Here is a 19,329-nt window from a genome sequence, read left to right as displayed (position 1 = left end):
AAGGAACAAAACCTCTGGATTTCAAACGAAAAACTATAAGTAAAACACACAAAAATAAATTTAACGGTGCAGTTAAACACCCTCACTTATTTTAGAATTGTATTGTAGCTACAATTAGGCTGATTTCTTTACAAAACTCCAACAGTTAATTCTGTCACTGGCTACAAATAAATTAATTGTAGCTGGTGATTTTAATGCTGCCATGGATCCAATATTAGCAAACAGCCTAGTAAGCAAATAAAGTCGCTGGGTCTTGATAATATGGTGCACTCATGTGGATTAAAAGATATATATGGAGGCTTTTTCACTATAATGCTCGGGAATTTTCTTTTTGCTCTCAAGTGCATATATCATTTTCCAGAATTGATTATATTTTTGTTTCTGATACTCTAATTCAACAGGTTACAAAGGCCAACATAGATCCAATTCTTTTGACGGACCATATTGGCATTTGGATTGAATTTCAGTCTCATGGAAAAGATTCTACTAGACTTGTTTGGAGATTCAATAATGCATTGCTGGCAGATTCAAACTTTCTTGAGGAAATGCAAATAAATATGAATGAGTATTTTCAACGCAATACCTCGGAGGAAATCTCATTGGAAACAATATGGGATGCTTTCAAAGCTACAACTAGAGGGCAAATAATTTCTTATTCGGCACATGCTAGAAAACAGCTAAAATTGGAATTTTCTAATGTGGAAAAAATTATTTTGAATTTAGAATCACAATTGGCATCAAAATGGGAGCACAGTACATTGCAGGCCCTTTTGAAAGCTAAGCACAAATATAATGAGATTTCCTCACAACTGGCTAGGAAAGATTTGTTTTCACAGCAGACTCTGTATTATGGAAACTCGAATAATACCATCAAGCTTTCATAATGCAACAGGGTGTGTATTGGATCCTTCCTGAGGTCTTAGAACATCTTCCAGATTGGTTAATATTAGAATGGTAACTTCTGTCCCCATTGCGTTTGTGTCATGTTCCCTAGAATTTATATGGATAATAGAATTTTATTCACTGCATGGCAGACATTAAAATGTATTAATAATTTAATACCTATTCCGATTCAATTATCCACATGTCAGTCCTTATAGTTGAACTCCAAGATTCAAATTGGCGAGTCAAAGATCCTATGGAAGCACTGGCTGCAGGCGGGCATACGCACATTGGATGATGTGTTATCAGACGGAAAGCTGCTTGACTTTTCACGACTGCAACAAATGGATGAGTGCAATACAATTGGGACATTATAAGAAATTCAAGGAAGTTTGGGACCCATTCACAAAATTTTGTAAAGATTGATTATTAATTTTAGCCCTTTGATTATACACATCCAGGATGGGTGGGTGGGAGGGGGGAAGGGATATGCCTTTAATTTATTATTTGATCGCAATTTTGTTTGTCTTGATCATTAGTGTTACTCTTGATTGTCTTTATGTTGTATGAAAGGGTGGGTGGAAAGGGATATGTATTTATTATATCATTATATCGTTTGAAGGAATTAAGTGCTGTTTATTTGTACATTGTTTGATAATATGTCGCACTTGATGTTGGCTTTTAAAATGAAAAAAGATATGTAGCTACAATACAATTCTAAGATAAGTGAGGGTGTTTAACTGCACCGTCAAATTTATTTATGTTTGTTTCACTTATAATTTAGTGATTTAGACACCAGAGCACCTGTTTGTTCACAGTGAGGAGTCATCGATGAAAGAAAGCTTGACCTACAAAAAGCACTGATGGTCATTTATTGACCTGAATCAGAGCAGACATACTGAGATTTCTCCTCTCTAATGAGTATGAAAGTTGTGGTTTTAGAAACCTATAAGTAGTTTTTTGTTGGTCTAGTAGTAAAGTCAGAGCGAGAGAGAGCCCCAGTTGCTCCTGCTTAGGCCTGCTCCATTGTAGCGAGACTACCATTACTGGTCAAAGCAGCCATTTTGAAAGCAGACAAGAGTGAATTGGGACTGTTCCTGCTCTGACTAGGAAGTGAGCTTTCTGCTATCTTGGACCTTTAGTGGCTATCACTGTTAGTAATGCTACCAGCTATTTGGGCTTCTGTAAAGTACTGAAGACTTGGATTTTTAACACGAGCTTCTGCTAGGCAGACTGTTCAATAATTAGTATTTAGAGTACAGTTAAGGCTGAGTAGTCAGTTATATTACAGTTGTTTTTTGTCTTCACTATTGTTAAAAAAAATTTAATTGAACATTGTTTTAATACTTTGTGCTATATGGTATATCAAGTAATACATTCAATCCAATCCAATGCAATCAAATAAAAGTGCGTAAAGTGACAAGAATTATAGGCATTGCTATAGGTGGCACAGGATGGCTGAATTTTTCAAAACTCTGCCACTGGCTTCTTCTAATTTAGTGTCTGTCAAAAACAACACCGGTTACAGAATCCCCCCCCCCCCTACATTGATCCGGACAGGAGGGAGCCCAAGCCCTCCTGCCCTGTCAAACTGCGAACCCCCACCAACAACATCGGGACAAGAGGGAACCCAAGCCCTCTTGCCCCATCGAACCACGACCCCCCCCCCCCCCCGATGACATTGGGGCAAGAGGGAGCCCAAGCCCTCTTGCCCATGATTCCCAACCCCCCCCCCCCCGCCAAGTCCGATGGGGCCAGGCGGGAGCCCAAGCCCTCCTGGCCCAGGGACACCCCCTAACCCTCACCCCCCACTAAAATACAGGCAGGAGGGATCCCAGGCCCTTCTGCCCTCGACGCAACCCCCCACGACTGCCCCCGAACCCCTTATTGCCCCCCCCGCCGACCTGCCAACCCCCCCACCCCCTCCCCGTACCTTAAAAATATTTGGTCGGACGGACGGGTGCCAAGCCCGTCGGTCCAACAGACCAGCCATCTCCGGAGTGGCTGGCCTTAGGGCCTGATTGGCCCAGGTGGCTCAAACCCCGCCCACAGGTGGGGCTTGAGGCACCTGGGCCAACTGGAATTGGCCCAGTTGTCTTAGGCCCCTCCCCTGATGGAAAATGTTGGATGGGAGAGGGGTTTTTATTTTTTTGTATTGATATTGATTGATTATAAGTGCTTATTATGATTATTAATATATGTATGTATATTGTTTTGCACTTTTTGTTAGCTTTGGAAAATTAATACAGATTTAAAAAAAAGAAAGAAAAAATGGCTTCCGCGAGTTCCCATGGGAACTTCATGAGACTGCTGGTCTCGTAAGGTTGCTTAGTGAACTCACGGCAGCCATTTTTTCAGCATGACTGCACAGGCATGAGCTTAAGAGGATTGCTCCTGCTCCGACTCACCTCACTGGATCACCAATGATTAAGGTATGCCTGGGGGTAGGCCCACACTGCTTCTGCAAGGGAGAGAGGGAGGGAGGGGGTGCACAGTGATTCTATAGTCGGCTGACAGCTGGGACTGGACCCGACACCTCACCTTGGGGGAGGGAGCGATAGCCCCCATCCCAGCTCATCTTACCAGGATTTAAGGTGGATCTAAATATAAACCAAAACCCCTATTTTTGGGCCATTTTTGCCCAAAAATCTCAGATTATATATGAGTATAAACGGTATATGTGTAAAACTGGTTTCACATATACGAGTAGTATAATAATAATAATTTTATTTCTTATATACCGCTGTACCGTGAAGTTCTAAGCGGTTTACAGTAGAAACAGAAGAAATGCAATAAGTAAGATTAATTAAGATGAAGAGAGAGTACTTAGAGTTCCCTGACTGTCCCAAAGGCTCACATTCTTGCTAAAGTACTTGAGAAAAATAAATTAGTTAGGTTATAAACATAGAGTAGAAGAAGGTAGGAAAACAGTTCATAGGAAAATTAATTTTGAATACATTATACATTATATATTGTTCAAGGCGGAATATAAATTATAGGAGATTTGGACATTACCAAAAGAATTGCGTAATAAAGATTATCTAGATAAATTACATAACAGTGATTCATGTACATTACATGGTGTGGTAGGGGATTCAATTATGAAAATTACATATCAGGGAATCAAGTGATAAGAGAATATAGTGGAGAATATCAGTATATACGGTTTACAGATTGGAAATTACCTAATAAAGACATAAGAAGTTTATTGGATAGTGTGGAAAATGTTTATATAGGAATCAGAGTATGTATGATAGGAAAGGTTCTAAGAATTGATTAATGTGTTATTCTATAGAGGGAGAGCTTGTGCATAAAGGGAGGATATTAGTTGGTAATGACGTATTTTCTGAATAGAAATGTTTTGATTTCTTTTCGAAACACTTTGATGTCTGTTGTATTGATTATTAGTTTGGTGATTGTGGGGTCAATTTTTGCTGCCTGTGTCGCTAGAAGGCTGTCGTATAGTTTCTTAAGACGGGTTCCATTATTAGGTGGGAAGGTGAATAGGTTTTGAGTTCTTCTTGATCTGGATGAGAGGTAGCGGTTTAGGCGGTTGTTTAGGTAACAGGGGGCAGTTCCATGGGTTATCTTAAACAGCAGACAATAGAACTTGAATTGAGTTCTTGCTTTTATCGGAAGCCAGTGAGAGTCTATATAGGCAGGAGTGATGTGGTCAAATTTGCTGAGACAGTAGATGAGTCTGATGGCAGTGTTCTGAACGGTCTGTAGTTGTTTTATCATATTGTTAGGACATGTTAGGTAGAGGCTGTTGCAGTAATCCAAGTTACTGAGTGTGAGGGATTGTACAATGATCTTGTAGTGTTCTTTGGTAAAGAAATTTCTTATTTTTCTTAGGTTTCGCATGGTGAAGAATGCCTTCTGTATGACTTTGTGTATCTGTGTCTGCATAGTGCAGCATCTATCTAATTGTATTCCTAGAATTTTTAGAGTGCTCTGTATGGGATATTTGATTGTATTTACTTCGAGTTCTGTTATAGATTGCTTTTGTTCCTTCTCTAGTAGTAGGAATTTGGTTTTCTCTGCATTCAGTTTCAGTTTATGGTTCTTCATCCATTTTTCTACAGTTTCCAGTGTTGTTATCAGGCGTTCATTGGAGCTGGGGTCTTGTATGTCAAATGGGAGAATGATGGTTATGTCATCTGCGTAACTGAAAGAAGTTATATTTAGGGCGTCTAGGGCAGTGCCTAAGGAAGCTATGAAGAGGTTGAATAGTATGGGCGATAGTGGGGATCCTTGTGGTACTCCGCAGGGGTTTGTCCAGGGGTCAGATAAAATATCTTTTGACTTAACTCTATATGATCTTGTTTGAAGGAAGCCTTGGAACCAGTTGTGAACTTTACCAGTTATTCCTATGGCATCTAGTGTCTGAAGAAGTATTAGATGATCTACTAAGTCAAATGCTGCTGAAAGGTCGAGTTGGATGATTAGTAACTTGTTTCCTTTGCTGAGGTGCTGTCGGGCTATATCAAGTAAAGATACCAGTAATGTTTCTGTGCTGTGATTGGCTCTGAAACCAGATTGAGATGGATGTAGAATGTTGTGGTCTTCAAGGTAATTGGATAGATATTGTGCAACTAGACCCTCGATGATTTTGATGTATAGTGGGATAGAAGCAATTGGTCTATAATTTGTTGGGTTGTCTATTGGGCCTTTGGGATCTTTTAGTATGGGGGTGATTATTATTTCTCCAAGTTCCGGAGGGAATTGGCCTTCCTTGAGAATGGTTTGCAACCATAGCGTGAGACAAGTAATGAATTTGGTAGATGCTGTTGCTAATAGGTAAGGAGGACAGTTTTTCAAATCACAGGAGGATTTGCTGTATTTTTTGTACAGCAGGTCCAGGTCTGACCATTGTGTCGTTGGGAAGTTGGTCCAGGTCCTATCTGCTGAGATGGCTTCGTCATTTGTGGGTTTTATTGGTATCTCTTCAATGATATTTTGGGAATTGTTGAATGTAGATCTGATTGTGGTGATTTTATTTTTGAAGTAGTCCGATAATTGTGAAGCTGTTGGAGTCTGGGTTCCTTGGGTGGCGAGGAAGGGTTTGGTATCTGTGAGGTTTTTTACAATGCTGAAAAGTTTTTTGGTGTCTAGTTTTTCAGTGCCAATGAGTTTGGAGTAATAGTCTTTACGTTTTTCCTTCAGTTTGATTTTATATTGTTTGATTTGGGATCTCCATTCTGTTTTAATGTGGTCTTGTTTCTGTTTTTTCCATGATTTTTCTAGTTGTCTGCATTGCCTCTTTAGTTGTATGAGTTCAGTGTCATACCATTTGTCTGAAGATCTGCTTATTTTGTTTTTTGTTTTTAGTGGTGCTAGTTTGTTCAAAGTGGTTTCACTAATGTAATGCCATGTGTATACATGTAAATAAACATTTATATGTCTAAATCATGAATAGGGCTTCCCATATAAGAGCCATTACATATATATGAGTATTTATATTTGTATACATCCATTTAAAACGTACTAAGTGAAAATGTGCTTGAATACTTTATATATATTTTTTCCTTCTCTGGGTCTTAGCATTAATTAAATCTCGTGTACTGCTATGAAACGTTCCCAAAATTATTTTGGCTTGCTCTACATGGACCTTTCTATATAAACACAAAATTTTGTGCAGAGAGCACTTGTTCCAAAAGACATGTGGAATGAATTCATATTGCTCAAAGAAGATATATGATCAGGAGGAAAGATATTTTCACTGCAAAAAAAGCATTTCTGTGGTTTCAGAAGGGAAAAAAGAATACATAAAAGAGAAAAGGAGAAAATTGTATTGGGATCTGACCTACAGCAGTGCAATTTGTAAGAGAATGAATTTCTAATAACATGACTAATTAATTAGGTTGTCTAGACCTCGTGACTGAGCAAAGGAAAAACATAACAAACATTCTGTTGGCAATCATCTTTGATTGGGACATTATATTTTTAAAAGTTCTGTTTTACTACACCAGGGATTTCCTTTTCTATTTCTTTACAGATTGATGATTTGGGGGGTATTTTTTAAATTCAAGTGTGGTAAATTTTTGCACTCTATGCATTTTAACAGCAAAAGATAATGCACAGGTTGTGTGCTCAGTATGCCCTCTACAGTTTCTGCATAGAAATGTTAAGACCATTTGCTGTTATACAGATACATTTACCCTGGATTCTGTAAATGCCACGCAAATCTAAATGCACAAAATTGAGCAGTATCCTGCGATGTGAGTGCAACTAAATTGGCAAATGAGCCAATCAGTGCTAATAATTAATAATCAATTATTGATGTTAATTGGCAATAATTTGGGATTCCCATAGTAACATAGTAGATGACGGCAGATAAAGACCCGAATGGTCCATCCAGTCTGCCCAACCTGACTGAATTTAAATTTTTTTTTTTTTTAATTAAATTTTTTCTTCTTAGCTATTTCTGGGCAAGAATCCAAAGCTTTACCCGGTACTGTGCTTGGGTTCCAACTGCCGAAATCTCTGTTAAGACTTACTCCAGCCCATCTACACCCTCCCAACCATTGAAGGCCTCCCCTGCCCATCCTCCACCAAACGGCCATACACAGACACAGACCGTGCAAGTCTGCCCAGTAACTGGCCTAGTTCAATATTTAATATTATTTTCTGATTCTAAATCTTCTGTGTTCATCCCACGCTTCTTTGAACTCAGTCACAGTTTTACTCTCCACCACCTCTCTCGGGAGCGCATTCCAGGCATCCACTACCCTCTCCGTAAAGTAGAATTTCCTAACATTGCCCCTGAATCTACCACCCCATAACCTCAAATTATGTCCTCTGGTTTTACCATTTTCCTTTCTCTGGAAAAGATTTTGTTCTACGTTAATACCCTTCAAGTATTTGAACGTCTGAATCATATCTCCCCTGTCTCTCCTTTCCTCTAGGGTATACATATTCAGGGCTTCCAGTCTCTCCTCATATGTCTTCTGGCGCAAGCCTCCTATCATTTTCGTCGCCCTCCTCTGGACCGCCTCAAGTCTTCTTACGTCTTTCGCCAGATATGGTCTCCAAAACTGAACACAATACTCCAAGTGGGGCTTCACCAATGACCTGTACAGGGGCGTCAACACCTTCTTCCTTCTACTAACTACGTCTCTCTTTATACAGCCCAGCATCCTTCTGGCAGCAGCCACTACCTTGTCACACTGTTTTTTCGCCTTTAGATCTTCGGACACTATAACCCCAAGGTCCCTCTCCCCGTCCGTGCATATCAGCTTCTCTCCTCCCAGCTTATAAGGTTCCTTCCTATTATTAATCCCCAAATGCATTACTCTGCATTTCTTTGCATTGAATTTTAGTTTTAGTTGCCAGGCATTAGACCATTCCTCTAACTTTTGCAGATCCTTTTTCATATTTTCCACTCCCTCTTCGGTGTCTACTCTGTTACAAATCTTGGTATCATCTGCAAAAAGGCACACTTTTCCTTCTAACCCTTCAGCAATGTCACTCACAAATATATTGAACAGGATTGGCCCCAGCACCGAACCCTGAGGGACTCCACTAGTCACCTTTCCTTCCTTCGAGCGACTTCCATTAACCACCACCCTCTGGCGTCTGTCCGACAGCCAGTTTCTGACCCAGTTCACCACTTTGGGTCCTAACTTCAGCCCTTCAAGTTTGTTCAACAGCCTCCTATGAGGAACTGTATCAAAGGCTTTGCTGAAATCCAAGTAAATTACTGTGCAAGATGCACTATTCTGTAAAGATCAGCATACAAATCTTATGGTGTGATGCTCAAAAGGGGGTGTGGCCATGGGAAGGGCATGGGTGGGTCAGGGGCATTCACTAAAGATGTTTGCAGCGTTACTGAATACCAGGGATCTGCACCTAATCTACGCACCAGACTTTACGCAGAAGTTGGCTCTATGAAATATTCTATAAATGGCACGCAACTCAGAGCACCATTTATAAAGGAACGGTCTGCATGGATTATTTTTGGCGATGTTTAAATTAAATTTAAATATAAATGAATAGCAAAGATAATTTACCATTCACATGTGATCAAATTTACATTGATGACACCATTATAGTTAGTGATAATATTCAAACCTCAAGCAAACATGTCATACCTTTCAACTTAATGCCAACTTTGTTCCAGGAAATCCAGCATCACAGATAAGTATTTGACTAAGTGACTCTTAGAAAACCAGAGAGTGCTTCTTAGTCTCAAAGTTCAATAAAATACAAAAAATGTATTTATGTGTGCACACAAAAATAAAGCATTCAACTCCCCCCCCCCACCGTTTTCACCGGTATCACCACTTTTTTGCATTGGGTACCACTGAGTTGTTGTTCTATCACCTGTCTAGAACCAGCAGCTCCTCTGAAGATCTGGATGTTTGCTACTATCCTATCTGTAAACAAATGAAAGGAAGCAAAACCCTAACCTCCCTGGATAAACGCAGGCTAAAGTCAATGTCTTCTTAGACCAGGGGTGTCAAAGTCCCTCCTCGAGGGCCGCAATCCAGTTGGGTTTTCAGGACTTCCCCAATGAATATGCATGAGATCTATTTGCATGCATTGCTTTCCTGTTTGCTTTCCTGTTTGAAAATGGCTCTATGATGGATGGTTTATTGGGGGGGGGTTGTCATAATGAGCAAAACATTCCAATTCTGATGGACCTTTTTTTTTTTTAATGTCCCTCCACGTGTCTTTCTAAAACCATCTTCCCCAAACCTCTCACACAGGCACACCTGCTCAAAGACTATTTTGTGTGTCTATATGCCAGTACTTTATAAAATAAAGCAAAGATGATAATACTTCCATCCACATTACTCCACAGGTATACTAAAAGAGGTGTGAATATATCTAGGAGGTGTGCAGCCCAGAAAATTGGTTTGGCTTAATTTTCCTGTGTTGCTTGTGGGTTTTTATATTTAAATATGTTTATTGGAAATATATCAAAAGCTTACAAAAGCATCATAAGAACAATGAAATGAGAACAATGGAACGAAAACAGAAATCCCTGTCTTCTCCCATCCCCCCACCCTCCCTCCCTTCATACTCTACCAACAATCTACACACACAAGCTCCAGTAAACTCAAACCGTGATTTATGGGTTGAGCAAATGACTACTCACTGAGGGCTTGTGGGGTTTTTTAAAATTTGTTTTATTTTTATTTTTTCCCCATTTCAGAGGAGTATTTTTTTTTTTTTATACTGCGCACTGTGAACAGTGAGAAAAAAAATGAAATTTCAGGTTTTCCCTATCATTTCAGGTTAAACACAATATCATACAATATGGGAAACATTACTTCCTACCTGTTTTGGGGAAAGTAGTTCTTATTAAGGCTCTATGAATCTAGCTGTACTATTGCATTTGGTGTCACAGCTGTAGAGAGCTGAAATGCACAGCTATAACACACCTTATCAATATTCCTCAGAAAGTTAGCATGCAAACTGATAACATAAGAACATAAGAATTTCTGCTGCTGGGTCAGACCAGTGGTCCATCCTGCCCAGCAGTCCGCTCACGCGGTGGCCCCTAGGTCAAGACCAGTGCTCCAAATGAGTCCAGTCTCACCAGTTTAGCATGAACATGTCCAACTTTGTCTTGAAACCCTGGAGGGTGTTTTCCTCTATTACAGACTCCAGAAGAGCGTTCCAGTTTTCTACCACTCTCTGGGTGAAGAAGAACTTCCTTACATTTGTACGGAATCTATCCCCTTTCAGCTTTAGAGAGTGTCCTCTCGTTTTCCCTACCTTGGAGAGGGTGAACAGTCTGTCTTTCTCTACTAAGGAGTCCTTTTATCAAGCTGCGGTAGGGGTTTAACGCACGTTAAACCGCCTGCCACGCTAGCCGCTAACGCCTGCATTGAGCAGGCGTTAGTTGTTTAGCCGGCTGCGGGGGTAAGCGCGTGATGAAATGTCCGACGCGCTAACCCCGCTAGCGTGGCTTGATAAAAGGCCCCTAAGACTATTCCCTTCAGTTTTTTGAATGTTTCGATCATGTCTCCTCTCAGTCTTCTCTACTGATTTGTTCTATTCTTTCTATTCAGCAGTACAGGGAATGGTGGGAAGAAGAATACTTCACCAGCAAGGCAGTCATTCCATGGGTGGCGCTATTTTCTCTAGCCATATGTGGCGCAGAATTGAAGCCACAGACCACAACAACAGTCTGTGAATTCAGAATATCCTCAGGGGCAGAAAATACAATAAATGAAAAACATGGCCTTTATTATGGCATCAAACAAAAGAGGTTTTGTTTAAGCTTTTATTTTTTTCTGTACTATTTTTCCTCCCTGAAATTAAATGTGCAGGAACTGGAGCTTGTCTGTTATGAAAGAGGGGAAAGGAAGATATTCTGCTACTTCAGAGAAACAAGACATATGTTGGATTTAAACAAGGTCTTGACAAGTTTCTGAAGGACAGCCCAGTACATAGAAGCAGAGAAAAAATGAAGGCAGATAAAGACCATATGCCCTATCCAGTCTGCCTAATTATGCCATCTACTAGCCGTTCAGGGCCGCCATCAGGGCAGTACTACCAGTCCTGCATTCAGGGGCCCGGAGCTGACAGGGGACCTGGGCTCCCCCAGGGTCCTAGGCCACAGTTCTTCAACCGCCGGTCTGCGGACCGGTGTCGGTCCGCAGGAAATTTTGCCGGTCCGCACAGGGCCAGCAAGATTGACTCCCTTCAATTTCCTGCCGGTCTGCGCAGGGCCAGCAAGATCAACAGCTGAAGTCTGCGCTGGGCCAGAGAGATCTTGGGGAGCCTCCGACAGTGGCTTTCTCCCCTCTCTGCAGCTCTCCTTTACTTCCCAGCGCAGCGATTCACGAAAGCAGCCTCGGGGCTTTTGCTGAGTCGCGGCTGCCTCTGATGATGAAGCTGGAATGAATCATGTAAAAAGGAGATAGGGGGCACAAGCTGGATGGAAAGGGGAGAGGGGCATAGAAAGAAGACAGATACCATATGGAAGGGGGAGAGGACAGACAGTGGATGGAAGGGGCAGATGCTGGATTGAAGAGACAGAGATGGCAGGCGCTGGAAGGAAGAGAGTGAAAAGAAGATTGAAAGCAGAAACCAGAGACGACAAAAGGTAGAAAAAATAATTTTATTTCTATTTTGTGATTAGAATATATCAGATTTGAAATATATATCCTGCTAGAGCTGGTGTTAGACATAACTGGGGACTGCAAAACCCAGGCAGTGCTTCTTTAGCTTCCAGCTGGCTTAGGGTGCTCTCTGACCAGGGGGCAGTTGCCCTAGTTGCACTCCCCTAAAACTATTCCTGTCATGTGTGACTGCAGTATTCTGTTAGCATGATATTTCTGTGTAGCATTCTGTAATAATTTGGCTTGTTCAGTTTTCTTGATAGTAGAGGGGATATATGTGAAGGGGAGGGGAGACAGGGGTTTTGTTGATCCTTGCTCTGAATTATTTGTATTTATAAAATGACAATTGTAAAGAATATTGTTTCTTTTTATACTTTAATAAAATACATTCAATATAAAATCATAACTGAGGCTTGTGTGGATGGGATCAGATGATTTGTGGGGACCGAGCTTGCAGAGATGGGGCGGAAATGGGGTTTTTTAATTTTAGTCCTAGTAATTTGCCGGTCCACAAAATAATTCTTTTTTTTCTGCTGGTCCACGGGTGTAAAAAGGTTGAAGAACACTGTCCTAGGCCACCATAGCACAAATTTCTGTATTATGCTTCTGCTGTGCACAACAATAAACAATAAACACTGCTGTCATACTTTTTTTTGTCCCCTGCCAATTTCCTGATAGCACCCCCCCGGACAAAAGTGGATCCGTCTATCTGGCCCGCGGCCGCAGCCGGCGATATACTAGGTGCGTGCCTCTCGTCTCCTGACTCCTTCACCAAGGCCCGCCCTGTCTCCACTCCGATTGGCTTGGGCTTAGGGTGCCTAGCCAATCAGGAGACACATCACTTGCCTGCCACTGAATCTTCGAGAGCGGGTTGGCCGGATGACGTCACCACGTCTCTAGGAGGACAGGACGAGAGGAGCAGCACGAGGAGCTGCAGAACTAGTAAGGCAGTGATCAATTTAAACATGAACCTTTCTTCCTCCATCCCATGCACCTTTCTTCCTCCATCCCATAACACACACAGCCTGGCGGTGATGATTATCAGATTGATTCATGAATATATAATGATGTTATGAGTGTGCACCTCTTCCTTCCCATCCTCCTTAGCATGTCACATACAGCATGTTACATTTCACAAAGTCTGTGTAATGTAACATGCTGTGTGTGACATGCTGAGGAGGATGGGAAGGAAGAGGTGCACACTCATAACATCATTATATATTTATCCATAGCTGCATGTTAATGATGTGCTCATATGCACTTATTTATCATCATAACATATACATCATCATTAACATGCAGCTGTGGATGTGTAAGGACAGGCTGAGGAGGATGGATGGGAAGGAAGGAAGGTGCACATATCAGCATATCGTACATTTTTAACATGCATGATGCAGCTATAGGCAAGCTGAGGAGGATGGGATCATACAGATGTGTATGTTCAGATATGCGCTCAGATGTGTAGTTTTTTCTGATATATTTATTAAGCTTACAGTATTTATAAAAAACACATTTAATACTTGTTACAAAAAATATTGTGCAATTGTGATCTTCTTCTGGCCTACAAAGGTCAAAAGAAATCCTTAACTGAGATTTTACATTCAAAAGTGAATTATAGCTACTAGCACTATTATTTATTAGTTATTTATTATGCAGATGTTTGTTAGTTTGTTATTAGTTCAGTATTAGACATATGTTAGTTTAGAATAGATAGGTATAGATTAGTTTAGTTTAGGTTAGGTTAGGGCCCTGCTGAAAGAGTCTACCTTGACGTGGTTGCAGGCTTACAAATCTTTTGGTCAAAAAGTGCGGCGACAGAGAAAAGTATGTGTGTATTCGGCCCATGGAAGAAGGGGGGGAAGGGGTGCGTGGGGGGCCCAATAGGATTGCTCAGTAAGGGGCCCAGAAATTTCTGATGGCGGCCCTGTAGCCGTTCCCTAGAAAGCCAACCTATTTGTCCCAAGCTTTCTTGAATTCAGATATGCTTTTTGAGGTAAATTCTATAAGAGGTGCTTAAATAAACAGGTGCCTACAGTTAGGCACCTAACTTACCCCCCTTTTATGAAGCCTCGTTAGCATTTTTATCACCAGCCGTGGCAGTAAAAGCTCCGATACTCACAGAATTCCTATGAGTGATGGAACTTTTACTTCTGCGGCTGGTGATAAAAAACTCTAACGTGACTTCATAAAAGGGGGGGGGGGAGGAGGCTAATTAGTATACTGGCTTCAATTATGAGCTTTAACAAGTTCATAATTGCAAGAACATAAGAACATAAGAATTGCGGTTGCTGGGTCACACGCCCTTTAAATACTGAAGGGAGTGATCGCAACAAGCTACTTTATGCCCCTTCTAAACTTCGGAAGAAATTCCCAGACCAGCTGGGCGGTGTGAGACCAGCTTCCCTGTTCATTCATTTCATTGGCTAGCAAAGCTCGTGCATTTGTTTAAAAAGTTTATTGTCTAGGCAAATGTTCTCGCTAGCTGCCGAGCGATGCGCAGGAACACGGCAACAGAAAAGAGGCAACCAGCCGTTGATGCCAGCTTACTCTTGCGCTGCGTAGTAATGCTGCGTAGTGAGACTTGGGAGTTCTGGAAACTGTCGTAAACACTTTGTAAAGTCGAACAGTCGTAAATTGCAAAGGTCGTACGTCGACGAGTACGTCGAGAAGTTTGGTGGGAAACTGTAGGTCTCTTCTATAGGTGTGAAGCTAACTTGGCTGAAATATCGGGGAATATGACCTCATTTAAGGATGTTTGGAGCCCCTTAGAGGGTTTCGTTACGCAGTATGAATGAAAAAATGATTGACCTGCCAGCCAAATGGGAGGGAGGTAAGGTGGGGGGGTTTGGGTTAGGGAGGGAGGGATGGATAGATAATGACATGGTATTGTTAAGAATTTTCTAAAGTATGTTTACATATGTTTATAATATATTTGTGCGTTGCATTTCTATGTAAGATGTTAAAATTTAATAAAGATTGAACTAAAAAAAAGAGAAACACTGCTCTAAAGTACTTGGCATCTATAATGTAGGCCTTTAAAACCCTGGCTCACATTACAGGTCTTAAGTTTTAAGTTAGGTGCCGACAGTCATGATTCTGTAGTAGGCACCTAAGTGTGACTGACACTTAATAGTCTTAGATAGGATTATCAAAAAGAGTCTTAGCATTGCTGCCTTAAATCTTTCTTAACAAGTCGCACATATCAGGTCTCTTTCAACCAGAATATTTAAAAAACAAACAAAAACTCTCCTCTGTGGAGTCCCCCAAAGATCCATCTTATCACCTTTACTTTTCAACATCTTTATTAGTCTGCTTGCATCCATTCTCCAGAATTGTTCATGTCTTTCCACATATACGCTGATGATATTCTTTTGCTTTATCATACCAATGCTTTCTTTCCAGATATTTCTTCGTTGCAAAAATGTCTTGATAACATAGCTCACTGGTTATACACTGAGCCCTCCGAATCCACGGTTTCAGTATCCGCGGATTCGGTTATTCGCAATTTAAAAAAAAATTTTTTTTTTAAAAATAAAGCTGCATTCTAGACCTTCCCCGCCTTCCTCCCAGCATCCCAGACCTTACCTGGTGGTCTAGCGGGCTTTCGGGGTAGGATCGCTCCTGCCCTGAAAGTCCGCTAAACCACCAGGTAAGGTCTGGAATGCCGGGAGGGAGGCAGGGATGGGTCAAAGCCAGCCCAAAAGTTATTTGCAAATATTCAATATTCACGGGCTGGCTCTGCCCCTAACCCCCGCGAATACAGAGGGGGAAGAGTGCTCACATCAATTAGTATTAAACCATTACAAAACAGTAGCCTGCTGGCTTTCAGAACATCCTCCATTTTCGACAAATCCCATTACTCTCCTAGGAACCACTATTATTCCTGTTACTCAGTTACATTATATGGGAGTCATACTGGACTCCTGGCTGACATTTACCTCACATGTTTCAGCTCTTTCAGATTTTTTTTATTCTAAGAAAGTTTCGTACCATTCAACTGTTTTTTTTTTTTGACAAAACTTCTTTTCACTCAGTGTTCTTAGCACTTCTGACAATGTGGATCGATTATTGTACCATTGTACTTCACAGTGCAAGCAACTCCAGTATCAAAAAATTTGCAAATTTACAAAACGCAGCAATTCGTCTCCTGACTCATTCAGATTCAAATGCTCATGTCACACCTCTATTAAAACAGAACCACTGGCTTCCAGTAGCCTATCAAATTCACTATAAAGGACTTCTACTTGCATTCAAACCCTTCAAACAGGATTCTCCTGACTATTTGTCAACCCTCACTAAACCTTACTCTCCTGCATGAGTTCTTAGGTCTTTAAATGCCTATAGGATGGTTCTGCCCAGTACACAATCAGCGCAATTGGAATCAACACGTAATTGCACTTTCTTCTTTGTAGCCCCCTTTCTTGGGAATAAATTACCATTAAATTTACATGCGGAGGAATCAATAAAAAAATTCAAGGGCTTATTGAAAACTTGACTTTTTGAGCAGGCCTTCCCTCTTTCTCCATGACTGGAATTTGTGGGAAAGGCACTTGGCATTAAACCTATCTCCCTGTGGGCATACTTTTGTTATGAGTGAATACTCTTTTCTATCCACTAATTTTTATGATTTTATTTTTGTAAATCGCATAGTTTTGCGCATCGGTTTTGTAGTAGGTGCCTATATTATAGGTGCCTATATTATATTATATACTATAGGTGCCTATATTACTTGACCCCCGGCCATACTATTCAAAAATACCCTACTACCCAACAATTCCTTGAAATCAACCTAACACCATCACTATTCTCAAATACAATCTAACACCACAAGAACTATCTCACCTCTTTGAACAACCTCACTACTCTTAAATTCCTCTGGAAATGGCCAGATATATCCTTATGCAATCTGCCTTGAACCGCAAGGTAACAGCAGAATAGAAAACACTAATGTAATATAATGTATATTATAGGCGCTTATCTTTTTAGATACCATTTACAGAATTTTACCTCAGTGACTGATCAGATGGCATTCCCGTGACCCTCATATGCATGCAAAGATTTTTTGAGCATCGCTCGTCGTTTACAAATAAAAAAAAATTACAGGCACTACAACAGCTCACAGGATTTTAACGGTGACTTTTGAGCATTGGATCCATAGTTTCAGATCAGCAGTGTTTGATCTTTTGTGCAAAGAACGCAGGACTCCACCATCACAATAGAGTACATCTCAGCAGGGTTGCATGCGAGACAGATTTGCTCTGACCAAAAATAAAGTGATAAATGCAACTGTGACTGAGATGGGAAAGAAGAGGAAATCTGTACCAGCCTTTGGAAAGAGCATGCCGCTCTTTTCTAAAGGGAATCTTGGAAATTAAGGGAAGCTAGTTGTATTTAAGCAACCTAACTGGCAAGTAGGCCGGAATCTGCTACATGGCTTCTGTACATCTTGGTTCTGCTAACGGATGTAGACCACATGTGGAATCACTTGGAAACAGAATTAAATTATTAGCCTTTTTTTTTTTTAATTTTTATTGTTAATCATGTGTGGTGCACATGTAAGGGATCATGTCATGTCTCATCGCCTTACATATTAATGAAAATATATGTTTTTTTTAAAAAACAGTGCTGGGTTGAATTGCTGTATGCCAGAAATTGATGACATGGTAGCCAACAAGAAACATGCTGCTGTGTGCCGCCTTTTCCTTATAACTAGAGAAATAACTGTCATAAGTCTCTAGTGGTGTTTCCACATGGCATATGACAATGACCATTGGAGATACAACTAAAACAATGGTAACCATGCTATACCAGGCAAGTTAGAAATAAAAAGCATTTGGTTTGCCAAAAATTAGAAGCTAAAAGTTACATGCCTCCCTTAAATTTCCCTTCTGTAATGCTGGCTTGATATTAAAATTTGTAAAATAATTTCTCATTAGAAATGAGCTAAAATAAATTTATTTTGCATACTAGTTGAGTGCCTCAGAAATGCATAGTTATGTTAGGGTCACTCCTGGTCCCCTCAATGTTTCTTATACTGTAGTTTGTTTCTGGATCAAGATTATATTTTTTACTGATCAACAATTAGGTTAAGTATTATCACATTTCACCTTATCTTGGTTAAAGCTTCTCAAACCCTCAGTCAGAACCTTTCTTGCTTTTTTAAACTTTTGGTTCCTATCTGACTGCATGTGTATGAATTATGCTGTGCTAGGTACATTTGGTATATACATTACAAAATATAAGTTAAAAGGTATCCCTCTGTATACAAGTGCCAAGTTGAGAACAAGTTATGGGGACTGCCACTTATGTGAAGGTTCCTTGGTTGACTTCCCCAGTCATATTTACCTCCCAGTTAAGTCCAGGTTGTCATTCATCAATTGAAAACAGGAAGTTGTGCCAGAAGAGGCAGGTCAGGTCAGAGGGAAAGGTGCAGTGCAGCCTGGAGATGGCCTGCACACAAGGCTGCCGCTAGCACTATACAGAGGAATGTTCCCTTATTCTGGAAAGGTAAAATACTTTACACCAGGGGGTTTTGAATGGAGGAGTGAGGGAGAGCTGTGGGCAGGGCACGGAGTGGAGAAAAAGACGCCGGACTGTGTGTATGTGTGGTGGTGGGTGGGGGGGGATGCAGGATGTGGGGCTCAGGCAAGACCAGCATTAGGGGGGGGGGGGTCAAACAGGGCAGTTGCCCTGGACTCCACAGCTTTAGGGGGCCCCCCTGAAGGCCACCATGTTTGCCTCTTGTCTCCATCCTTCTCCAGCATAATTACATTTTAAAGTTAGACTGGGAAGGCCAAGGGGATGTTGGATGAGGGTGAAGACAAGGAAGAAACATGCGGCACAAAGGAGTAGCTGTTCTTAAAATACGGTAGATGGATGAAGGATGAGGGTCAAAGAGAGAGGGATATGCCACACTGAGGGTGGGGGGAGGCAAAGTGGAAGAAATAATGTGCCTGGAAACAGAAGAGAGGGAGAAAGATGGAGGACAATGGGATGGAGGGAGGGAAAATAAGTTGGACCCAAGGGGTGGTGTGGGAGAGGGGGGATAGAGATACTGGATAGGAGAGCAGTTGGGAAGAGATAGTCGACCATGGAGTGGGTGGGAAGGGAAAAAGACATGGGGTGGGAAGGCAATTGGAAAGAAAAAGTGAAAGATGGTGAACCTAGGAGTGTGTGGGGAGGAAGGAAGAGAGGGATGGAAAGATATGGAATGGGAGGGCACTTGGGAAGAGAAAGGGAGAGATGGTGGACCCTAGGGTGGTGGGGGAGGGGGAGAGAGAGAGATGCTGGATGAAAGAGTAGTTGAGCGGAGAAAAGGAGAGCTGGTGTCTCTGGGAGTGGTATAGGGAAGGAAGGAGAGATGCTGGAT

At 41.2% G+C, this 19,329-nt stretch overlaps 1 protein-coding gene across 5 annotated transcripts in view; it reads right to left on the bottom strand.

Annotated features, from left to right (window-relative positions):
• Window positions 1-19,329, bottom strand: part of FHOD3 (formin homology 2 domain containing 3) — a 967,501-nt gene that overhangs the window by 227,907 nt on the left and 720,265 nt on the right. The window lies entirely within an intron of this gene.

Source organism: Geotrypetes seraphini, chromosome 2, assembly GCF_902459505.1.
Source record: "Geotrypetes seraphini chromosome 2, aGeoSer1.1, whole genome shotgun sequence".
Classification (NCBI taxonomy): domain Eukaryota; kingdom Metazoa; phylum Chordata; class Amphibia; order Gymnophiona; family Dermophiidae; genus Geotrypetes; species Geotrypetes seraphini.
The sequence above is the reverse complement of the archived record's forward strand: the minus strand, read 5'-3'. Positions and strand labels throughout refer to the sequence as shown.